This window comes from Paroedura picta, chromosome 10 (assembly GCF_049243985.1).
Source record: "Paroedura picta isolate Pp20150507F chromosome 10, Ppicta_v3.0, whole genome shotgun sequence".
Lineage (NCBI taxonomy): Eukaryota > Metazoa > Chordata > Lepidosauria > Squamata > Gekkonidae > Paroedura > Paroedura picta.
Window position 1 is genome coordinate 36,964,394 of NC_135378.1, and position 23,170 is coordinate 36,987,563.

The 23,170-nt window shown below is 44.6% G+C and overlaps 1 protein-coding gene across 4 annotated transcripts in view; it reads left to right on the top strand.

Moving 5' to 3' along the window:
* Nucleotides 1–4,399: 4,399 nt before the first annotated feature.
* The window catches only part of IRF2 (interferon regulatory factor 2), a 50,190-nt gene continuing 31,419 nt past the window's right edge, over nt 4,400–23,170 (top strand). Inside the window, exon 1 of one of the 4 annotated variants that reach the window (XM_077302286.1) lies at nt 4,400–4,942. The gene's annotated coding sequence lies outside the window, so the exon portion shown is untranslated. Of the gene's footprint in view, nt 4,943–5,099; nt 5,159–5,186; nt 5,499–6,123; nt 6,375–23,170 lie in introns of those variants that run through there. The other 3 variants (XM_077302288.1, XM_077302287.1, XM_077302290.1) reach the window with 3 other exon arrangements.

The following is a 23,170-nucleotide window of genomic DNA, read 5'->3' on the forward strand; positions in this document are numbered from 1 at the left end:
TTAAAAAGTGCATTGTTAAAGTAATGGAGGAAATGTGCCCTGAGAAGGTATCATGTGTTAGTTGTGTCAGTTTATCTGCATCTACAAGCACCAGGCGTGTTGCAGAACTAGAAGAGCTGCGTATGTCACTGGTTGTCAAGGCAAAAGATTTTGATTTTTTTCTCTTTGACATTAGATGAGAGCAATTACATTATAGACACTGCTCAACTACTAATTTTTATCAGGGGGATAGATTTCAACTTGAGAATTACAGAAGAGTTGTGTGCACTGCAGAGTTTGAAAGGCATCACAACTGCAGAAAACATTCTTGAAGATGTGTAAGGCAGTAGAAAATCTTGGTCTGAGTTGGGATAAATTGAAAAGCATCACAACTGATGTTGCAAGACAAATGGTGGGAAGTTAAAGTAGTATAGTTGCAAAAATCAATGAAGAGGTATGGAAATTAAATGGTATACTTTCCATGCAATTTCACTGCACCATCCATCAACAAGCCTTGTGTCGTAAGATTCTTCAGTGGGAAAGCGTGATGTGTATTGTTGTATCCTGAATTAATTACATCAGGTGTCATGGCCTTGCTCATTGTCAGTTTCAAAATGTTCTCTCTGAGATAGATGCACAAAACAGTATTGTACCATGCAGAAGTCAGGTGTCTTAGCAAAGTCCTCAAATGTTTTTTGTCTTCATCATGAAACAGATGTCTTTCTTAAGGCGAAAGGAAGAAGAGTTGAATCTTATATGCCGCTTTTCTCTACCCAAAGAAGTCTCAAAGTGGCTTACATTCGTCTTCCCTTTCCTCTCCCCACAACAGACACCCTGTGAGGTAGGTGAGGCTGAGATACTACTGCTCGGTCAGAACTAGGGTTTGGGTACTTTGGTATCTGAAGCAGCCGTTTGAGCTGCAGACACCGAAGCACCCAACCCTAGTCAGAACAGCTTTCTCAGTGTTGTGGCAGGCCCAAGGTCACCCAGCTGGTTGCATGTGGGAGAGCTCAGAATCAAACCTGGCTTGCCAGATTAGAAGACCACACCCCTAACCACTACACCAAGCGGGCTCTCTGGAAAAGGTCAAGAAGCACTTTCTGGCCTTGAATGGATTTTTCATTTGGCTTTCTTAATGGATATCACAGGGCATCTGAACACACTGACTCTAAGGTTGCAGGGCAAAGGAAAGATTGTATGTGATGTGTAAACTGAACTGAAAGCCTTTGAAGCAAAACTAAACATTTTTGTGAAGCACGTTAGTGAAGGTAACTTTTCAAACTTCTCATGCTGCAATGGACTAAAATTTGAGAAGGATGAGAATTTACAGTTCAGTGCTGAAAGACGCTGAACCTATTGCAGGTGGAATTTCAGAACAGATTCACTGAAGGCATAAACTTGGAAAGGAAATAAGAATGTTTCAGAATCCATTTGAAGTAGCACCAGAAGATACAAGTAACTTTTTTTTCAGATGCAACTAATTGATTTGCAAGCCAGTGATCATCTCAGAGACATTTACAAAGAAAATAGTCTGTTAGATTTCTATTCTGGTCTACCTGATATATTTATCAACCTAAAGAAATTTGCTGCAGGCAAATTTCTTTCTCAGCACTTTTAAGCTCATAAGTTAAGACTAAGCACTTTGTTTAAGCGGTCACCCGAGTTCCCTTTGTCTGGCATTTTAATGCTAAACTGTCTCTTTTGCAAAATGTCTGTATCAGTCAAACCTTTGATCAGAGCTCCTCTTGCTTTCCCGTTATCAGAATCCCAAGTCCTCTATCTTGCATGCTGGTGATCTCTATATTTGGGTTCTCTAACAGTGTGCCATAGTCCAATATCCAGCATGTGGCTGTACATTCTCTCCTTCCAGATCAGGTAGTTGCCTATTAAGGGGGTACTTATGCAGTGTGTTGCAGAAAATTACCATTTTTTGTTTCTTCTTCTTTGCCTGTCAAAAAACTTTCTCTTATTTTGAAGCCTGATGCTCACTCTGGCCCCAGAAACCTATTGGCAGAGTTTCAATATGCAAAGAGGTATTGAGCATCAAGCTGCTTAATACTACTACTAATATTGTTTTATTTATATCCTGCCCTTCTAGTGCTCAGGGCAAGTTACAACTTAAAAACATATACATATTAAGTCGTTAAAAACATTCCAGTTACTGCCAGTCATGCCCTTGACTAAATCCCAGATGGTGTAGGTCTGGCAGGAGGAGATCTTCAATCTCTTCTCTCTTATATATATATACATACATGTAAAAAGCAGAAGTAAAGCATGAAGGAAAATAAAGAATTCTTGAAGATAAAATAACAAATAAAAAGATTTCCAATCCTTAACAGTATTTCGATCCCTTATATTTGGGAAACAGCTTCCTGGGAGGAGACTGTCCGGGACCCTGTCCATCCAGGTCCACCCTGATTGGCCCTCCCCCTCTAGCTCCCACCCTCCCTCCTTGCCTGCTAGAAGCCTTGTGACTGTGGCCTGCATTGTCGCCCATGAGAAGAGAGACAGCAGCGACAGGGCTTTGCAGCCCGCAGGTACATTCTTGCTGGGAGGGAGCCGGCGGGGGGGAGCTTTGCAGGCCAAAGGGAGCTGTGGCCACCCTCTCACACCCTCCTGCCTGCCGCCCCTTTCAAAGCCCATTTTTAAAATGGGCTTTGATACTAGTCTTATCTATATTTATAAATCAAACTGATATCTATTCACTGTTAGTACATAGAATATTTTAAATTACTTTCCCCATAAACCATCATTTCATTTAAATCAGTTATAGAACCCAGTAATCATGGAATAATCACTCTTCTGTTGTTAGGTGCTTCTGATGCTAAACAATTCCCAAGGCAACAGAGCTTCTATTAGTCTTCTTAGTTTAGAATTCCAGGAATGTAAACAAAAAGCTTTTCTCAGCAACTAATTGTACCTTCATTATCCAATATACATTTGTCAATCAAAAAAACCTTTTGAAGCATATTTTTAGAAAAGTCCAAACAAAATAATATCTTGTTAGAAAAATGACTATCAAGTCATAAATTCTATCTGCTTTCTGTGAAATAAATCTTTAAGTGATAACACCCTTGTTAGCTCTAACTTCAAGGGAAAAAAGAATTCTCACTATAGGAATCTGTCCTCATCATAGATCAAACCTCGGTTTGACAATTAAGTCTATTGTTAATATAGGAAACGTGCCTGGGCCACTTAAATTGCAAATGTGACATGGAGTAAAAATAAGATTCAACCCTTCCACTTTGACTGATGCAGTAAAAGAATTCCATTTCTCATCGACCAGACAGAAAAGCAGATATCAGAGGCATATGTGGTTTATCTCTTGATTTTCCTTTTATCTAGAGAAATAAATTAAATCAGAACTCCGCAGATATTAATCATGTTGCTTTTTTGCTGAAGCAAGAAGTGTTCAATCAGCCATATAGGTGAATTGAAACTATGCTAAATACGCATCACTTCAGATGTCCCTCATATGGTCTCAAATCATACAACTATGGATCTTCCGCATTCCAGCACAGGTTTCCTCCCACTCTCTGCTTTTTCTTCCACACCAGAGGGGGTCAAAAGCATTTGCCAGTTTAGCCACTTCTATATTCCATACAGAGCCTCTTGTGGCACAGTGTGGTAAGGCAGCCAACATGCAGTCTGAAGCTCTGCCCATGAGGCTGGGAGTTAAATCCCAGCAGCCGGCTCAAGGTTGACTCAGCCTTCCATCCTTCCAAGGTCGGTACAATGAGTACCCAGCTTGTTGGGGGGTAAACGGTAATGACTGGGGAAGGCACTGGCAAGGCCAGTGAGTCTGCCAAGAGAACGCTAGCTGACTCGGTGCTTACACAGGGGATACCTTTATATTCCATACATGATCCACATTAAAACTCTTTGGAAAAGGAGCCATGATGGGTATGGGAGGGGTCTCCTCCAAGTATAGGCTGTGCACTCTAGTTTCAAAGATATTCAAGAAATGTTTTCATTCAATGCAAAGGCGCTTATTTTTTAAAAATTGCGACAGTTTATTCACAATTATGGGGAATCTGTGCCTATACTCCATGCTCTGTGTTAAACCTCTTCTAGAAAGGCGGGGAGTTTCCAAAGCAGACATTTCAAGACTTCACCCCTAAAGATGGTTTTAGAATTCCACTAGCCTGCCTAAGCCCTCGAACCAAGAATTCAATGACGCACACCATAACCAAGAGGCTCGGAGCACCTCAGGCCGGCTGCTGCTCCAGGGCCGCCTGGCCTCTCCTCCGGCTTTCGTATTTGCTCACAATGACGACTAGAAGCCTGCCAGAAAGAAAAAAGAACGGAGCCATCGGCTTGTTCTCGGGGCCTGCGGGAGGGGAGGGGAGGGGGGATCTATCTGGAGGCTTTCTTTCCCACCGGGACCCGATCTCGTCTCCCAAGGCGGCGGCGTCGCTGGAAGAGCGGCCTCTGCGCCTCCCCGCCGCCATTCTCCCCCGGTCCAGCGGTCCGCCGCCGGGGAACTGCAGCCTCCGCCCGGCCTCGCCCCCTCCGCAGCTCTGCCCGCGCTCGGCTGGAGGGAAGTGAAAATGAAATCGACTTTTCGGAGAAACGATGAAGGCGGCGGTGGCGGCTGCCAATGAGCGGCTGCGGCAAACTTCCGCACCTCTCCGCTGCCAGCCCCTGCCGCCCTGCTCGCTCGCTCGCTCGCGCTCTGGCTGGCTGGCTGGCAGGCCTGGGAGAGGCGGCGACCGGCGCGCGGGCGGGCGCGCGAGCGGAGGGGGGGGGGGGTTAGTTTCCAGGCTTCAGCGCCGCGCGGTTTCCTTTTCCTTGTTTTGCTTTCGATCTGGACGCCTCGCAGCCCAAAGGCGAGGAGGGGAAGAACTTTTAGTTTTGCTCCTGCGGATCTATTCAGCCGCCTGGTTTTCCTTTCCATTTGGCGTCTCCTGGCAACCGCGGTAACCTTGAGGGATTACCTTAATCCCGTGAAACAAACTTATTGGTAAGGCACCCAAGCGATCGCTCCTGGGCCAAAACAAGCCTCCCGCGGCGCATTTGCCTCCGGCGCGCTGGGGTGTTTCTCGGGGTGCGCCCATTTGCTTGACATCTCTGCCCCCCCCCCCCCGCTCCGCTCCGCTCCAGGAGCCGGATTGGGTTGAAAACAAAAATAAGAGGCCGGCGCCGTGGCAGGTCATATGATTTGGAGGCGCAGCGGCTGGTAAGGGCGAGCGAGCGAGGCTTTTGATTTCGCTTTTGGATTTGCAGAGGCGGGCGAGGGAAGGACGCGCGGCTCCCGCGGTGGGGGGCGCGGGCGGGATCCCGGTGCCCCCCGCAGAAACAAAGGCGGGAAGCGATTCCCTCCCTCAGCCGCGGGATGCGGGGGACGCCCGCGAGGACCCCGGGAGCCCAACAGAGCGCAGCCCGGCCCGCCGGGGAGCGGCAACTTTCTCCTGGTGCCGCCCGAGGGGGACGGATGGAGCTGCGGCGCCGGACCCTTGTGCTTGCCGACCCGGGCGTGGCGCGCCAGGCAGGGGGCTGTCTCCGGCCGCGGGAGCTCGGTGAGCGGGCGAGGCTGGGCGCGGGGGGCATTTCGCCCGGGCCAGGGGGGTGTGGGGGGGCTTTCCCTCCCTCGCTGGCCTTGCAGGGCCTGGGCGGGGGCTGCTGCGTGCTTGGAACCGAAGGGCGTCGGAGCCATTCCCCGCACAGGCCTGGCCACCGGAGCCTCGCCCGCCCCTCCCCGTGCGAAGGCCGTGTGGGCTGGGCTGTGGCGCGAGCGGGGAGAGGCCGGGGCCGGGGCCGCGCGCCCTCCCCCCCCCCCCCCCGAAGGGCCACGGGGGCAGAAGGGGGTGCCCAGCGGCCTCCCCCTCCCTCTGCCCCCACCGGGGAGGCCGTTACACAAGCCGCCCTCCGACGCTTCCTCCCCCCCTCCCCCCCTGCTGCAGCCGGCGGCGGGTCGCAGAGTGACGTCGCCTTTCCGCTCGGCCAATGGGCGAGCGGGGTGGCCGCAAAAGGCCAGGCGGCGGGACGGGCTTCCGGGTGGCGGGGGTGGGGCATGCTGGGGAATCGACGTTGGGTGGGAGGCGGGGCGGAAGGGCTGGAGAGATCGGGGGATGGGGTGGGGGATGGGGTGGGGGATGGGGGGAGGGCGAGGACGGGAAAGTCACCCGACAGCCCTGCAAAGCCAACAGGAAGTCTAGCGGCATTCGCGGCTCTTAGTATGGCGCCTCTGCAGAAAAGACCAGGAGTCCCGCCGCACTTCCAAGCAGGGATTCCCAGCCCGGCCTCCCCAGGGACCGCCGGGGTTAAGCCAGAGCTCCCCTGGGGCCCGCAGCCTTTCTCAGAATTGGAGCTGGGCGCTGACATCATTAGACGTCAGTGGCGCCCACTTCCCCTGTTGCTCAGCAGGCCCACTCTCTTTCTCCACAGTGGAAACGGTAAATGGTCAGGCCATTGTCTGGCTGGCTTCCCCAGCTTATTTCCGCGCCCGCTTCCCTGAAGGGCATGGCTCCACTTCCTGGGGTTCCTCAAAGCCTGAAAAGTATTTCAGGGGTTCCTCCATGTTCAAAAGGTTGAAAAAGGCTGCCTTAAATCTCAATGATATTTGAACTTTTGTGAGTTGCTGCTCGCTTGTGCAGTTTTATATGTATTTCAGCATCAGCTTTTGTGGGCTGGTGCCCGCTTCTTCATGTGCAGTGTGTGAATGTTCGTTATGCAGTCATTGGATGGAGGAATGTAAGGAGGAAAGCCAGCAGGAGTGAAAAGGCTTGAAATGCAGGGTGAAATGTAATGATGTAACATTCAGATGTAATCAAGACAAATAATCCAGCCTTCAGGGATGCTGACTAATTTAGGTGAAGGACTGAATGGTCTTTGTATTGGTCTTGATTAATTTGAACGTTACAGCATTTTATTTCACCCTGTACTTCCTTCTAAGCATGTTTGCTAATTTTTTTGTACCTCCTACATAAAGAGTATACCTAAGGAGGGGGTACTCCTTGCATCTGCAGAAGTAGACTTCTGTGAAAATTTAACCTGAAATAAACATTTTGCCCAAATCTTTAAAGTGCTATCAGAATTTTGGTTATTTTAATTGCAGCAAACTACCTCTCTGAAAAGATACCTGTTGCACATTGATCCTATGCATGTTTAGCTAGAAGACCAATTTAATTCATTGGGACATAGTAAGTGTGCATATTGTACCATGGTTCTTCAGTGTCTTTTGCTGACCATGATACTCCTGGTATATACAGGAAGGAGCAGAAATCCAGAAAGTAATGATTTCACATTGTACCTTTTACTCAGGATTAATTAATGTAGAATAAGGATATTTTCTTAGTTCAGATTATGTCATCTCCAAGAGCCAACCACTTGTAGCATGGAAACCATTTCCTAGGGTGATTTTTGACCTATGAATAGCAATTTACACGTAGGCCCATTACCCATGTGCAATTTAGCATGCCACACAGTTGTTCCTACCTACCTACCCTTGAACACAAGAGAATGCTAAATTCTAGCCTGTATGTTTGTAAAAAACTGTTGTGTAAAACAGTGGGCTTGACAACAATGGGCTCGACAGTATCACCAGGGACTGGTCAACGCTTGACAATTTTACTGAGGCCTGGGGGGGTAGTCTTTTGCTGAGGGACGTGGCCGCTGCCTGAGCCCCTGCTCCTCTTGCTTTCCCGCTGGTGCCCCTGACTTCCTGCCGCCCACTGGGGGGTGCTGCCAGCAGCAACTGTGCAGTGCCACGCCGAGGGGGCGACCCAGCCATGGTGGCCGCCAGAGAGCACCAAAGGTGAGCCGGCGGCAGAGTGGCAGGGCAGCCCCCGAGGCAGCAGCCAGAAGGAGGACGAGGAGGACCCGCGGCCCACTACCGACTGATCCACGGATCGGTCCCCAGACTGAGGGTTGGGGACAGCTGGTGTAAAACATATCAATGGGAAATTCTCCAGGTTTGGCATAAATAATGCACATTAAATACATTTAAAATAATTATTTTGCATAACTTGTTCAACTTAGGAGCTAAGCAGGACAAGGACATGATCACTGGAAAACCTGTGTAGCTTCCCATTGTTATGTGTAGGATTTTATGAAGCATTTTTCAAGCTTTCTGTTTCTGTTGTGAGTATGTGTTGAATAGTCCTCTGTAAAAGTTATGTTGATGTCAGCATATGTAGAGGAGAAGTATGTGTGGACCTGCTGGTCCTAACCTATGTCTACATGTAATCAATAGCTTGTGAGCATAGAGTTTATGATTGTAGGCCCTCTTCCTTTTATTGAAAAAAGCAGCATTAGCAGTTGCAGGGATAGGGCCTATGTTTTTTAATATGCACATAGACACCATGTTCATGAGGTGGCAAGTTCATGAAGGCCAAGGTTGTCAACCTGTGGTCCTCCAGATGTCCATGGACTACAAATCCCATGAGATTGGGAACTGTAGTCCATGGACATCTGGAGGACCACAGGTTGACTATCCCTGATGTAGGCCACTCCCTCTCTGTATATTGAATTAAATTGGTGTAGTGAATTGTGCTGTGACCTGATGGCCCAGACAAGCCCAGTCTCATTGGATCTTGGAAGCTAAGCAGGGGTGACCAGACAGGTACATGGATGGGTGACCTCCAAGGAAGTCTAAAGTCACTACCTTTGTGAGTGTCTTGCCTTGAAAACCATACAGGATTGTGATTCCATGACACTTTCCACTGTCACCAATATTTTCTGTAGAGAACTTGTGTGTGTGTCTTTTTAAGAAACAAGCTCTCATGATATTGGATTGTGCTTACTACCAAATTCTTACCTTACACAATACAATTGTGGAATACATAGAGACTATGAATTTAGGAAGGATAATTATGGGCACCAGAAGTGTGTCCAAATGAGAGCATACCATAGCAAAATGGTGGTGTTTAGTCAGTCTTATGATTTGACAAAAACGGGCTTCAAATTCACAAATGTTTGGCAGATGCCCTGATGAGAAACGTTTCCCTATATCTGACCTTGATTCCCAAGAAACGAGAAAGTGAACAGCAGAGAAGCTGATAGGTGTTTTGAGTTCTTCTGTAGTTTCTACCAAAGCAGGGGACATTCCAGGGAGGTAATATCTTTGCAGAAACTGGCAGTTGTCTAAGGATGACTGTGTTTCGGAACTGAACTGTAAGTTTACAGCAGAGGGCTTCTGCTAGGTAGGGTGGTCTCCATCTAACCAACTTGTTTGATTTGGTAAAGATGCAGCTTCAGTCCACTACCACCTACCGTGGGCTTGGGCTTTTTCTGCTGCCTTCTGACTGCAATAACAAAAGGGGGTGGTAGGGTGAAATTGGGAGGGGGGTTGAAAATAAATTACAATTGGAAGGACTTTGCCATTGGAGAGATGCTGATTCCGAAAAGGCACCGTCTGTGCAGACCTTATTCCATTCAGTGTGACTTTTCTGGGAATTAAGGGATTGGATTGCTGAGCTACAGTTTAAGAACTGCTTGCAGCGTCAAAACTGCACTGGTGTCTGTTTTGCTTTAATGGCACAAGAGCTTTTAGGAACACAGGCCAGGATACTCATTGACAATTATGACTCATTCTACTAGTGTTTAAACAAGAACAAACTGTGCTCTCAATATATTGTTAATGTACTTTAGAGTAACATCCAGCAAGCATCAATTACTGCTACTGTAGCAGTTAATTTTTTTCTTTTTTTGGAAAAAGCTCCTCTTGAGTAATTTTATTTTCTGTTTGAGAATATTGTTGTCTTGATGCCCTAGATTGCAGAGCTGCCTATGGCAATCTGGCAATGTGACCTGTCTGCAAAGAACAAACAAAGCAAGGAAAAAAGCCAGGATCCAAAGAGATGCTTTAGACATGCCCAAGCTTTTGAGATTTGCCAGGAGCTTTTTACTTGTTTTGGTGTGACTGCCATCCACGCCATATAACAGACTATACTGAATGGCTCCTTGTCATTCACAAGCAGGTTGCCCTATGGAACTGGATGGGGGCAGGGATCTCATATTCCCATGAAAGAAGAACAACAGCTAAAGCCTCTTTATTGCTTTTAACAATTGTAGTGCTCTTTGTATCTTGACCAGATTCTGTACCAATATTATACCGATTTTGAAATCCAAAGTAAGGTCTGAAGGATATGAAAAGAAAAAGTGATATGGAGATTGATGATAGCAGGCTGTAGAGGAAAAGAACAGAGAAGATCTATTTAGCTTTTCACTGGATTTAGAAATCTGTCTTTGAAACAAAAACAGTAATCTGAATTTGTATCAGGAAATGGTGTGCACCAGATTCTGTGCATTGTTTTAGCCCTATGTAGCATGCACAATATTAGGGTTACTTCTGAAAATGATCCAGAAGTGTCAGTTTGATCCTGTGGAGTTATAACCTTGGAGTTATACCACTTGGAAAACCCAGATCCCCATGTGTTTTCTCATAAATTAATTTCAAAGATGACTCTAAGTATGTATACCTAAGATGTCGCCGCCTTAGAAAAGACATCCTTTTCCATTCAATATCCATCTCACAAGGTTGCATTGTTATTTGTACAATACAATTGGGAGTATGCCCCCAAATGGAGAATTTAGATTAATTATACTTATGGAGTTCGATACTCTGTTCCCTCCAGAAGACAGCAGATTCACAGAAAGTGTGCTGCATGATAACCAACTACACACTTGTAAACTTAGCAAGCAGCATTGCAGCCTTTGCTGAATAGCCGTCACACCCCCCAAACTGCAGAAATCTCTGCGTATAAAACAAAACTGAAGTAATCTCTGCATTGTTTCTGTCCCCACAGACAGAAACAATGAGATGACTATAATGATGAAATAATTGGTGTCTTGCTTTATGATAGAAAAGGCCAGCACACCTTCTCATGTCATATTCTTCTTGGCATCTGCAGGCATTCCTGTCTGCTGTCATGCATGTGATGCTGGCTTTGAGAAATTAAGTTTCCACATGTGTTAATTCTCCAATTCCAATCGCAACCAACTTACAGCGTTCTGTTGAAGTTAGAAGGACTGGTTTAGGGTTTGTGGTTTGCAGCCTAAAATTACTTGGCACCCCGTAAGACAGGGACCACAGTATCTTATGAGCTGCTGGACAAGGGAAGTAGCTCACATGACTGGAAGCGAGTGATCAATACCACTAGCACAAGAAGACTGTAGTTTCCCTTAGGCCAGTGTTGGGTCTCACTCCTAGCTCAAACCCCAGGGAATCAACATGGGACCTAATGAGACATTGCTGGATCTGGAAGCCGAGAAACATTTGCTATTGCATTGGATTTAAATGGTGGAAGAGTTACAGACTTTATAAATGGACAGGTCTGAAAAGTCTGACACTAGATCTGGGATCAAGGAGTACGCCAGATGTTGTGCTAGGAACATATATGCATTTTCATGGGGTATCAGCACCATCATATTATGATGACACAGTTTTAGCATGTGGTCACAATAAGATTGCAAGGAATGTTTACAGGTGCATCCCCTCCCTGGCCCTGGACCATGCTACATTGCTATAGTGTTGGCTTAACATGATACTTTGGTACATTGCTCGGGCAGCAGATGCCCTCCATCCTAAGTGCTTGCTAGTTTTAAGACACAGCAATGATTCCTTGTTCCCTTGAGATCCTTTTACTTGTATTGTTTTGGTCACGGTACTGGCAGATAGAATTTCCCTGTGCAGCATCAGTTATTGTCATAGCTAGATCCCAAGTGTCTTTGCTTCCTCAAAATGCTTCCCTTTTTAGAATAGTCTGTGCTGATGCTCATGGTCTTCTGAGTCCAGAAAGACTTTCCAGCCAGGTCAAAATTGGTTAATGAATCTGGAGGAGGCAGGGTTGGTTTTCTTGAAGCATATGATCTTGACGTTGCTATAACCAACAGGGATTTTATGCTGGTGATCCTTGAAGATAAGCTGATATGAATTTTAGGTGTAAATTTGTGATCCAGACATTTAAAATTAAACTTGAGCCCTTAGCCCTTATCTCAAGTTTAGCTTAGCTTAGTTTAGCCCTTAGCTTAAATGAGTTATACATTGGGCTAAAAGTTATTCAGTTGACAAGATCCCCAGATTAAATGATTTCTGGACTGTTAAGTAAACTTCTGAGTGTTAACTAGAGGTAAGACTTCTAGATTTTGGAGCCATTTCCAGGGTGATTTTTTGAAAAAGGAAAAAATAGAAACATAATACAACCTTTCATATCTGCTTTCCTGTTTTAAGAAAGTGCATACTTTTGTTAGCATTTGGCATCGTTCTTTTTGCTATATTGTTGCACGTGAAAGTTTTGTTCAAACAAATTGCAGTTATATCTTATATATGAGGCAGCAAGAGCTACAAAATGTTTCACCTATGTTACCCTTAGTTTTTGCTGTCCATGTCGTAGGAAAATATAATTACATACTTACTAGAGAGTAAGCCATATACCGCTGAGCTGTACTATATAGTAAACAGAAGAATTGTTATTTGGACATAGAAACAGTCTTTATACAGTCACAGTATTAAGGACTCGGAGGATTAAAAACTATCACAGATTTGGATGCTAACAATGAGTACATTGATCTCTTCAGCCATGAATTAGTAGAAATATCCATGTTTATGTCCTTCAAAAGATGTTATAAATCTAATTTTGAACATGGCCAAAGCATAGATTGAAAAATCTGCACAATGGGGGTCGTGTACAAATAGGGGGATCTTTTTCTACAAATCTTGGGTATTTTGGGTATCCCCAAAATTTGCAAAAGAAAACTGGCATGGGGAAAAATGTGAGCATTTTAAATCTATGCTGATGTACTGTTAAGAGATCTCAGTTATTATTTTGGAGTTGACTGGCAATTCCAGATGCTGAAATTGGCAGCAATGGGGAGAGAACGAGAAAGGGAGAGGGGGAAATGGGATAAGCATGAGGAGGAGGTGGTAGGGAGAGAAAAATGGCAGTGAGAAGAGCAAGAAGCAGCGAACCAGGCAGGAAAGCAAAAAATAAAAAAGTGGCAGAAAGATAAGGGAATAAGGGAAAGGATTTCAAGCAAGTAGAATATTGCCTTCAAAAGTATTTTACTCATTCCAAAATTAAAAATAGTCTCTCCCCCACACTATTTCTCAAACATTTGTAGTAAATTTCCCACCCTTTGAACTCCTCGGTGTCTTTGCAGCATTTAAACAGATTGCCATATCTTTTCACAGCTTCTTATGTTTTGCAGTTTCCAAGAAACATGTTTCTATTTCTATTATTGCTTTGGGGGTATTTTGGTATGACTCAGGTACACTTGGTGTTGCGGCTCAACAGTGTGGGAAGACGTAAGAAGCAGTGCATAAATCAGCTCGTTCAAATATATTCAGACATGTTCAACATACCAATTTAGAGAAATTCTGAGTACTTACACAGGAAGAGGGGGTGGGGAGAAACTCCTGTCTCAAAAGAGACTAGCACTTAGAATTTCTCCATCTGCCTAGGCACAGGTGTTCTGAAGGTAGGACCGCTTGTACCTCAGAGCTGTGAATGTGGCAGTTTTCAGAACTGGAGAAGTTAGCTATGAATAGAATACCTAGATCAGCCCACACCCTGATAATAAAACAAACACTTTAATCTGGCATTAGCGCATACTTTTAGAGAATTGTTCAAATAGCCTCCACATCTACTTATAGAGAATAGCTTTACATCAACAAAATTGGTATGAATAAAGGTAAAGGTATCCCCTGTGCAAGCACCGGGTCATGTCTGACCCTTGGGGTGACGCCCTCTAGCGTTTTCATGGCAGACTCAATATGGGGTGGTTTGCCATTCCTTTCCCCAGTCATTACCGTTTTACCCCCCAGCAAGCTGGGTACTCATTTTACCGACCTCGGAAGGATGGAAGGCTGAGTCAACCTTGAGCCGGCTGCTGGGATCGAACTCCCAGCCTCATGGGCAGAGCTTTCAGACTGCATATCTGCTGCCTTAGCACTCTGCGCCACAAGAGGCTCTCTTGGTATGGTTAGAAATCCCGGACTAAAATGCTTCCACTCTGAGCCTTTATTATATAAAAAAAGCTAATTATCACCAACCTCCCTATCAACATCAACACTTAATTCATAAAGAAGGATTAATAAGTTCTTAAAAGAACATTGCCTCTGTTCCACTACATGATGTTGTATAAAGACTGGGGAATGTTTTCGGATGGGGAATCTGAAAAAGGACACAGGTTTGACTGAAGTTCTGGAGAATATGCTTGAGAGCAAGTTATCTGATGACTGCTGAAACAAACTTGTCCAATTGTAATTGAACTAGCTTATTCATACCAAGAGAGCCTCTTGTGGCGCAGAGTGGCTCCCTCGCAGCAGCATACCGGTGGGCCGCCAAGACCTGTTGCTGCCTCTCTCCTCCAGGGTGCAAATGGAAGCGGCAGCCACAAGGCTTCTAGCAGGCAAGGAGGGAGGGTGGGAGCTGGAAGGGGAGGGCCAATCAGGGTGGACCTGGACAGTCTCCTCCCAGGAGGCTGGTTCCTAAATATATAAGGGAGCGAAATAGTGTTAAGGAAGTGGTGAAATGGGAAAGGAATTCTTAAAAAGATAGAGCTATACCTTAATACAAGATGAACCTCAGTAGATAAGAATGTACAGTCAAGCAGATCTAAGATCCGAGTCAAAATTCATACAGCAAATAAATGTCCATTTTTCTGATGAGTCTACCTGTGAATAGTTGTAAGATTTAAGGAGATACCCATGCCCATAAACTCAATGGGTTGCTTATCAGACATGTGCCAAAGATGCACAGCACAGTTTGCCACAGCTTCCCAATGTATTTGAACTACATATTTACAGACCAATGACTACAGTCTCCTGATGTTCCCAGGGTGTCCTCCATCTCCTAGGAGCAGTTGGGGCTGAGTAAGAGTGAGGCGGTGACCAATTCACACCCCACTGATGGGAAACACTTCAGTTCAAAGAAACTCTTCAGTGGACCCAAGCCATAGATGGAACATTATTGGTGTATCCGTTTCCTCATTAAAAAGGGCCTCCCCCTTATATTTTATGAGGATTCTTGGCTACTGCTTTCATGAACTGTTACATTTACACAGAGATACCAAAATACAAAATGTTTGTCTACAATACCAAGTATGGTAGGAATATTTATGTTCTAAATGGAGCTTTTCTTAATCATCTTTTTTGAATTAGTATGTATGATTTCTTTCTTCTGCAGATTTCCCAAGGAACAGTGTGTAATTTCAGGGGGAAATCTGAAACTCCAATTTGTCTTCCTAGTTGAAATGTTATGAGTGTATCTGAGCATCCTTCCATGAGCACAAAATAGTCTGTGATACAACTATCAGAAAATACTTCATATGTCATAAAAGTATTGGTCAGCCAGTTCAGCTCACCACATGAAAGTGTATTTCTTGTGGCTCTTAAAGTGTCTTTAAATACGCTTTCTTCCTGGAGAGGGAGAAGTCCACTGTGACAGCCACCTGAAATAGATGTCTAGGGTTCAAAAAGAATCAGTTACGGCCATTATGAGCATGTGGCTACCTTAAACCAAATCAGACCATTAATACGACTAGATCAGTATTGTCTACTTAGATTCGACTAAGGCCTCAGATAGACAACAATGTTTCCCAACATCTAGAGATGTAAGGACGGAACCTTGCACCTTCTACCTACAAAATATTTGCTCTGACATGAAGTCTTTCTGCTCTGCGAAGACCCAGAGGCTTAAGTCACTGGAATGGCATGAACCATATCAGAACTGCAGAATACAAGTAACAGACTTTCTTCAGGCCAGGTTTGGCCTTTAGACCAAAGACAGTATGACAAACAACATTCTTCTGTAATAGAAGCCAGTGATGTGGTTCCTCAACATTTCAGGAGTCAAAAATTGCAAATTAGTGCCCATTGATAAATCCCTTTCAAAATTACTTGTTGCCATTTTTAATGTCATAGATTCATATTTTTCTATTACTGAGTTAATCCTGGTAACTCTCAAGTGCCTTTTTATGTGGTTCCTTAGCTAATCCCAGTTGGAGACAGGGTGGAATCTGCTCACATCTTCCAACAGATGATAATGGAGCAACAGTCCATGTATGACCTGCCGACTTTGTGTTTTTCCCCCTACAAGTTCATAGAGCCAACAATAACAATGTTTTACAACTAGCACTTTTTTCTTAGTTGTGATGGTCTGCTGGTTGCACTGTGATAGACTTTTTACTTTGATACTGTAGTAACTTTTCTTTCTCCTCAGCTGACATTTTGTTTGGACCTGTACATTTGCCAAGATAGCTGGGAAGTTCTGTTGCTGCCTTTGCTCAAAAGCCTGAGGTCAGCATACATAGTTTCTCACAGCATACCCAACAATAATTTTTAACAGTAGTTTGTATAACAAAGTGTGCATGCACATGAAAGCTCATGCCTTGAATAAACCTTTGTTGGTGTTAAAGGTGCCATTGGACTCAAATTTTGTTGTGCTACTTCAGATCCACTTGAATCTATCTTTAACTGTAGGTGAGACTAAGAGCCAATGTCTTCTGGGCCCCAGTCCACAGGGGTTTTTTAGAAATTAGGATAGGGTTGTGCATTCAGGAATATAGGTATTTTTTGAGCTGAATATGGGTTAGAGCAGAGATTCCTAATCCCCAGGGACCCATGGGCGCTCCAGAGGGGGTCTGTAGCCTTTCTCTCTGCCTTAATTAACTTGTCCACAAGCTAGGGAACCAGAAACTTCCATTGCTTCCCTTCCCTCCATCCTGAGCATAAGAAAATTTGTTTCTGCGCTTCTGTGGGAGTGGAGCCTACACACCTCCTGTCCCCCCCCCCCCTGTTTTCATCAATCTTGCCTGTTAACATGGGTGGTGATGATAGGGTTATGCATGGTGGTGTCCAAATCAGCCGTTCCAGGCCGATGCCCCCCCCCCCCCCCGCAGTGCAGCGCTGGCCGATTCGGACGCTGACGCACACAACCCTAGTGATGACACGCCTGGGGATATATCAGGGAGATGTGGACAGCTGACATCACTTCTGGGCTCCTTGAAGCCTGAAAAATTATTTCAGGCTCTTCCATGGTCAAAAGTTTGAAAAAGGCTGGATTAGAGTATCTGACAGAGATGCTGGGGGAGGGGGGATCAGTAGGCCCCTCATTTTACAGGGCTGCCAGGGACCATGTGAAGGCATAGTTGTCTCATTCTCGCGGTAGAACTGTGCACTTCATGTCCAACATCTGGACCTCCCCTCAGGCACACAATGTGTTCTGTTGCTGACAGTTCATTGGAGCACTAGTGATATGATGAGCATGGGGAAACTAGAGCTGGGCACGATGAGGCCTGCTGGGCTAGCTAGTGCCATGCTCTGCTCCATGCCAAGGTACTTGATGGGTTCATGACATTCTGAAATCCAGTTTAAAATACAATAATAAAAACAATAAACTATAATGCTCCTTTTCCTGCTACTCCTCCATGTGTTCAGTGGTGGGATTTTGTTCAGGAGAGGGAAGGATTTTATGTGATTCTATTTACTTGTTCTGGTCTCGACAGTAAGCTTGGTGAAATTTATTTATACTTACATTTATTAACTGCCCCTCCCAGCCACTCCATCTTGAGGCACTTTACAGTAAACCCCATAAAATAGAATAAAATAGACACACTATTAGCAACATAATTCCATCTGTTCCCTCCCAACCCACCAGTCCAGACCCAGTTCACACTGCCCAGCGGCAATCTTTAATTCTGGTTAATACATGATGCCAAAATGTGGACGGGTTCAAGGACATGTTTTCACAGGTTTCCTCAGTGGTTGCCAACAGAAAATAAACATTGTTTAAGTAAACAAAGTAGTATTACGTGAGTAATAACTAAATGTACATGCAGCCTCAGTGCTGGTTTGCCAGTGTCTCTAGACAATCTATCTTAAAAATGTATGAATGGTTAAACATCTTACCTTGAATCACAAAGTTATATGCAGAAAATTGCTTGCAAAGAATCAAATTTGCAAGGAACTGAGTACTGGGGGCATAGCCCACAAAGCACATGAGTCCTTCACCAAATACAGGTGATTTGATTTAAATACATGATGCCCAAAATTCGCTGATTGACTCTTTAAAGTTATAAAAAAACCAAGATAAATCCAGAGAAGAATTAAGTCCTTCTGGATAAAAGGATCTTAGCCTACAGATGTAAAAAGGTCCTCTCTGAAACCTTGGTAATGTTAATTTGTCAATTATATTTGTTTTCTACAGTATCCAGTCCAAAAAAGCTAACATCAGTGACTCATGCTTATTGTTAAAGTGATCCCCCATAAGGACTTTGTTTAACCATATTACTCAAGTAACACTACTTTGTTTACTTATACAATGTTTATTCAGTATTTTCTGTTGGTAACTGTGGCACTGTAGTAAAGCCACTGAGGAAAGCTGTGAAAACATGTATTTTAATTCGTCCACATTTCGGTTTCACATATTAACCAGAATTAAAGACGTTTCATCTTCTAACTTCTTCATAGCCAGTCTGTCAGTTTCTCTGCTTATTTGCCAGTCGCAACCACTGACAGGTCGTTTTCTCTGTATCCACCAGATTGGAGGCCAGACACTCTTCTTTCAGACCAGGGGACACCAACATGTTGGAAGATCATAGTGTTCTTCTGGGAGCAAATTGGGAAATGAGACTAGAAAGAAGTAGCAGGGCCATTAAGCACAGGATTGGCACAGAAATGCCTCACCAATCTCCCCACTGCCATTCTGAACCCACCTGCACCAAAATACCTCTACAGAATTTTGGTAGGAGTGTAGCACAGGGTAATGTTGGAGGTGGTGCGCTCTGGTTCACTCACTAAGTCACCAGCCATCCCAAACCAAAATTGCATGCTGTAATGAAAACAACAGCACAAAAACAGCTCATCATCTTGATGAAGGTGAACAGGTAGAGTAGGAGCCCCAAACAGGAACCAGTGGAACCCACAGGAGCCCCATAAATAATGAGGCTAATTTGCTGTGAAGTGTTCTTCTCTGCGGGGATGAGAGGTGGGAGAGAGAGAGCCTGTGGATGAAGGGCAGCTGCAGCACTTGGGCTAAGGCCCCTGCATTGAGACAGTGATATCTGGTGTGTCCTGCTTCTGTTGAGAAAAAGGGATCGGGGTGGACACAACCCCCCCACCTCCTCACTTTCTGAGGCTTTTATTGGGGAAATGATGTATAAAGTTTTACTGGGCTTGCCCTTGTCTTTGGAAGAAAAAAAACATTATTCATCTTCTGTTTATTAGACTGGCTTTGGTTCAAGTAGGCTAGCAAAAGTGTCTGGCCACCCTGCACTTTTGAGTATTCTGTTGCCCTTGTTTCTTTTATTAAAAACCTGCTGGTATTCTCTGGTGTGACGTTATTCTGTTGGGTTAGCACCGTTTCGGCACTGGACTGTGCTGCAGGGCTCAATTCCACCAGTTCTGCTGTCCATGCAACCTCCCTCCCCTTTGCTCAGATTGTAATTCTGTGCTTGAGATCAGACCTGTTGAGTGAGCTAGCATTTGCCACAATGGCACTGGGGTTTGCTGTTGGGCACTGGTAGGCTGGCATTGGGTTCTGCTGCTTGGCACTAGTACATTGCACTGGTTCTGCTTTACTTGCATTTTCTCCTTCAAAGATTCTCAGATTTGACTCCAGTCCTGTTGGGTTTTGATACAGTGACACTGGTTGTGCTGCTGGCCATGCAAAAATCCCCCTTCCCAAATTTCTACTGCAGAGATTCTATGGGACACATTCTCCTGGGCTTGTATTGCCTTGCTTTCCCCCACACCACCACTAGAAACAATGGAGGATGGGGGCACCTACTTTGGGTGCTCATAGAACTGGACCTTCTGGTCCAGTCTTTTTGAAACTTGGAAATTATTTTCCAGTAGCAATGCTGCAAATTTGGATCCTCTACCTCAGCCTACTTCCCGCAGACCACTGAATATACCCCAGAGATAGATTTGCCATTGACTTTAATGATCCCCATAAGATAGAATGGATTCCCTAAAATTGGTATTCCAGGATAGTTCCCATATTTCCCATATCAGTATTGGCATTCAGAAATATCATGAAATACAATATTTTTGGGTCCAATATGACTGAATCTGAAAAAAAATCTCCTGCACACCCCTGAATTAGGATTGTGTCTTAGACTTTTGATGCCGAGTATTACTTCTGTGATGCCTGTTTTGTTGTCATCACCACTGTTGTTGGAGGTCGGATGAAAAAAGCCACAGATGTTTTAGAACAAGATTCTGTAGGCTTAAAACAACTCAACTTGCAGCACAGAATATTCTTCTCTTGCCCTTTATAGCATTTCGTCTTTCCATAACGTTTATTTCCGCTTGTCATTTGTTCTTGTTTCGGTTTGGGATGAAAATTTCAGTGTATTCATTTGCGTATGAAAAGTGCATTATCCAATGTGTGCGGAATGAGCCAATATTGCTAGATTAAAGCTTTAAACTTTGACTACAGTAGTCGAAACTAGTGCTTCCCACCTGGATCCTGTTTAACTATGGCCTTATCCTTAGCCAAATAACTGTTGTTGATATAGTACTTTTAGAAGGGACACTTGCTGTAGACAAGGCAGAGATGGTGAGTTTTGCAAGGCCAAATGAAATGGGAGCTCTTCATCAGGCTCACAGGGTTTTTTCCCTTCTGTTCTTTTTCTCCACAACTTTGAAACAACCTCCTACTTAGCAGAAAGAAAGGGGGATTTTATGAAGAAAAGTATTTTTATATGAAATTGAACAGCAGGGCTTTGTTTTATCATGAGATACTCCATGTTCTGCTGTGGATTCATATTCATTTCACAAGTGTGGAGATTGTCTATTGCAACCAAACAGAATTCCTTGCATGAATCTCGGTTCTAATTATAGGATTCAGGGAACTTGGATCTGATCAGAAGCTGGATCAATTCCAGGATGTAAAGAAGCACCAGCCCTATTTTAAGGAACACTGAAGACAGGCAGATTCAAACCCTTGAATGCTCTCTGACCACGACTCTCCATTGCATCCACAACAAAGTGTCCAATTCAGAGATCTTCTGGTGATTTACAATACTGATTCTAATGATAGAGAATGAATTTTCTGATTGTAGAATGCTAATCACCCAGTGCCACCCCAACCCCCTGAATATGTGCTTCCCTAATGCTAGACTACCCTGACGTGGATAGTCCAGGCTAGCCTGATCTCATCAGATCACAGAAGCTAAGCAGTGTCAGCCCTGAATAGTGTTCAAATGGGAGATGAGCAAGGGATATCAGGGTCATGATGTGGAGGCAGCCAATGGCAATTTTGTCAAAGTGGTCCCAATCCACAGATTTATGTATCTTCAGATCAGATACTCAGATACTGTAGTATGATACAAGATTTATTTGAAATTGTGTCTGTACTCTCTCTGACTCAATTAAGTATCTCCTAAAGATAGGAATATACTGGTATATGAAAGGAAATTTCAGAAGTTTGTTTAATGAATCTGCAGGCTACAAAATGTGGGTTGGTGTTTTTATCCCTTCCTATAGTGTTTGGAAAAATGTCCACCCTCCCTATAACCAGATGTATGATAAGAGGATGGCACAATTTACAGATTTATTTCCTACTGTGGATTGGCTAAAGGACTGTTTTACAAAGAGGCTCAAAGCAATTTATAGTTGTATTGAACAGCTTACCCAGGGCACAGTCAGTACAGAAATAATACTGTTAAAGTTTAGAGGCAAGCTGTCAACAAACTTATGGACTTTTATTGTAACCTTTACATGGTTAGTTCTCCTGATTTACTCTTCAGGAGATACACCTTTGACCAGCACCAAATCTGACTCATTAGTTTTTCTCAGGCATAGAAAAACTAAATTCTAAATGTGAACCTCTCCAACGGGTTCTTTCTTTTTCTTTTTCTAGCTTGCCTCCAGAGAAACCTGGATTTCCTAAGCCAGCACCTATGGCAGTTAATTTCTGAGTTCATTAGTTTCCCACTTTGAAAATATACTTGTCAGTTAACTCAAAGCGCATGTTCTTTATTTATCCAAGTAAACCTATACCCTGATGCAACAGGGAGACATCCAAATCCAAAAGGGACAAATGTGTACATTGAGTTAAATGGATGATAGTCATGGTTCCAATTTTGACAGATTTCTCATTGTCTTCTTGCACTAAAACTCAATTTAGCATTAATGAAACTGCAAAGCCAAGCATTTGAAGTGCAGTAAATTCTTTCATGCATAGTAACAAAACACTATGAATATAAGCATAAATACAGTCATGTGTGCATAGTTTTTTGATGTGGGACACATCTTCTGGCACGCTTCATCAGATGGAAATGTAGACAGACGTGATATCCATTGTCCCGCTCACAAAGCGTGCCAGAAGATGAGGAGTGCCCAGCCAGCAGCCACACCAGCCTCTGGGACCTCGATAGATGCTGTGTTATTATTATTATTATTATTTATTTGATTTGTATGCCCGCCGCTCTCGGAAACCGGCTCACGGCGGTTCACAATGTTTTAATACAAATACAATATATTAACCATTAAAATTCCCCATTAAAACCCCATTAAAACAATGACTAAGTCACAATGATGGCGATTAAAAAGCTATTCCCGTACAGGCCCACTGGATGAGCAGAAGGGAACGGAGGATAATTGGGCATAGGATGGAACACTCTGGGGAACCAGGTCAGTCTAGTACTGGCCTCCCCCCTCCGGGGAGAGGGGTCCGATCTTAGCCCCGGGCCATCACCCGGCCTTAGACAAACGCCTGGCGGAAGAGCTCCGTTTTGCAGGCTCTGCGGAACTCGGAGAGCTCCGACAGGGCCCGCAGCTCTTCAGGGAGCTCATTCCACCAGGTAGGGGCCAGGACCGAAAAGGCCCTGGCCCTTGTCGAGGCCAGGCGTGCCTCCCGGGGTCCTGGGATCATCAGCAGATTCTTACCCGCAGAGCGAAGTGCCCTGCGGGGGGCATAAGGAGATAGGCGGTCCCTCAAGTATGCAGGACCCAAGCCGCGTATAGTCTTAAAGGTTAATACCAAAACCTTGAACCTGATCCGGAAACAAACTGGCAACCAGTGCAGCTGCTTCAGCAGAGGCTGAACATGGGACCTCCAAGATGATTTAGTGAGGACCCGTGCAGCTGCATTCTGTACCAGCTGTAACTTCCGGGTCAGAGACAAGGGTAGGCCCGCGTAGAGCGAGTTACAGAAGTCTAATCTAGAAGTAACCGTTGCATGGATCACAGTGGCCAGGTGTTCCGGGGGCAGGTAGGGCGCTAGTAGCCGAGCTTGGCGTA